The sequence below is a fragment of the Myodes glareolus genome, chromosome 3 (assembly GCF_982192425.1).
Source record: "Myodes glareolus chromosome 3, mMyoGla1.1, whole genome shotgun sequence".
In the NCBI taxonomy this organism is placed as follows: Eukaryota; Metazoa; Chordata; class Mammalia; order Rodentia; family Cricetidae; genus Myodes; species Myodes glareolus.
The window spans coordinates 74,749,468-74,751,799 of record NC_142028.1 but is presented as its reverse complement, the minus strand read 5'-3'; the positions used below and the strand labels follow the sequence as shown (position 1 = coordinate 74,751,799).

Here is a 2,332-nt window from a genome sequence, read left to right as displayed (position 1 = left end):
TATTGACATATTTTAGTGTTGGTAGCACATGCTGTTTATATATACCACTTTGTTAATATTGCTTGACACTCAGCAGTTTCCATTCCCATGTCACTGACATTAAACACGGTCAATGTTCCTCATTGCTTTCATGTATGATACTGTTTTTGTACTACAATGATAGGTTATATTATCTCTGTTATTTACTGGCCATCGTAGAGAAACGATATATTCTAGACTATTCCATGTGATCCTAATTGCTTCTAGGTAGGAAGAAAATAGCATTAAGTGGTTTACCACTAGGGTTGACCTCATAATTTGTGGTAATAAGTGGAATGGATTTAAACAATATGTTGAGAAGCAGGGAGTCATAATGAGTTTTGTGCATGCTCCCTTCTTCTGTTATAGAGGTACAGTCCACATAACAGCTAAATCTTCAAGGTGGATGTGAGAGAAGAGGTCACTCCCAACCTACAGCTAACAACATGAGTAACAAATGAGCATTTTCAGTTATAATCCACAAAGATTGTTGAGGTTTTTGGTGTTGTATCTTACTTAAAGTAGCCTGTTAACAAATACAGCCACCTTGGTTTCACAATAGTTTATCTACTGTTAAGTACTATGTTGGTTCAAATGCACAGGACAGTTACATAAATAAAGACACTGTACCTTCCTTAAATAGAATATATTCTACTCCAGCTTCTGCTGGATCCTGGATCAGCAGTCCACCATACTATGTCCAATCACTTTGAGAAATGCCCTCTTGATGTCTTTGTTCCTCAGACTGTAGACCACAGGGTTGAGCAAGGCTGTGAAGACATTGTAAAAGAGTGAGATCTGCTTGATTTGCTCAGGGGAGTAACTGGAGTGGGGTCTCATGTAGATATAAGAAGCTGGAACATAGAAGAATGTGACCACAGTCAGGTGGGAGGCACAAGTAGAGAAAGCCTTGCAGCGAGCCTGGGTGGACTTGATCTTGAGAATAGCCAGAGCAATACGAATGTAGGAGGCCACAATGAGGGAAATTGGAGTAACAACCAATAAAACACTCAATATCAGGTCTACCATCTCAATGAAGTGGGTGTCTATGCAAGCCAGGCTACGCACTGAAGGACCTTGACAGAAGTAGTGGTTGACTTTGTTGGGCCCACAATATGGTAGACTCATGGTGAAAAACGTATGTAACAAAGCAGAGAGGAAACCACAGACTAAAGAACCAGATGCCAACTGTCTGCACAGTCCCCAGTTGAGGATGACAGTATAATGCAGTGGGTAGCAAATGGCCACATATCTGTCATAAGCCATGACAACAAAGAAGGTGCACTCACTTATACCCAGGGCACTAAACATATACATCTGCATCCAGCAAAGGAGATGGTGTGAGAGTGAGCAAGAAGATGCACCAACATCTGGGGCATGGTGGTGGTGACATAGCCCATGTCCAAAATGGCGAGTATACAGAGGAAGAAGTACATGGGAGTGTGCAGATGTGAGTCCAGGCAGATCAGCAGGATGATGAGCCCATTGCCCATGATTGAACACAGGTAGATGAGAAGGAACACAATGAAGAGGATGCTGTTGGTTGTGGGGTCACTGGAGAAGCCAAGCAGGATAAACTCAGAAACCCTGGTTTGGTTCTGCCCTGGAATCATCCACATGGCGGAGACTGTAAGAGAATCACATTTGTCTATGTGTCAGCTGACACAGGCCAGCTATAGAGGCAGAAAAGGAAGATACAGGCTGGTGAGATGGCTAAAAGGTGAAGAACACTGACTGCTGTTGAAGTGGACCAGACTGCTCAGAGCTGTTTGTGACTCCAGTTACAAGGATTTGACTCCCTCTTTTGACCTCTGCATGCACGACACACACACGATGCACAAATATGCATGTAAACAAAAACCTACATTCATAAAATGAATAAAACTAGTACTTTTGAATTAAGAAAAGAAAGACTGGGGTATGTTTTTGAGCACACTGTTCAGTTTCTGTGCACTCTTCTCAAATTACCAAGCCTCCCCATGCCTCAGTCTCTTCATCTATCAAATGAGGCTGATGACACTCATGTCTCTAGCTTATGATGGATATCCAAAGCATCTCACATAACTCCTGGAAGCACCATGTGACACATGACACGTCGTATGTAGTCTTATAACCTCATTCCACCTCTGGGAGAGTAGAGATTGGGATGCTGAGAGCAAGCAGACTAGCTTCACTAACTGAAATGATGAGCTCTGGGTTCAATTGAGAAACCCTGCCTTAATGAATAAGTGGAGAAGAATTGAGGAAGGATCCTGTGTTAGTCTGTGAACACACACACACACACACACAAAGAGAGAGAAGCACACACACTCCA

At 42.7% G+C, this 2,332-nt stretch overlaps 1 pseudogene; it reads right to left on the bottom strand.

Moving 5' to 3' along the window:
• Positions 1–696: 696 nt before the first annotated feature.
• On the bottom strand, positions 697–1,680 carry LOC125410816 (olfactory receptor 2A12-like; annotated as a pseudogene).
• Between the last annotated feature and the right edge of the window lie 652 nt (positions 1,681–2,332).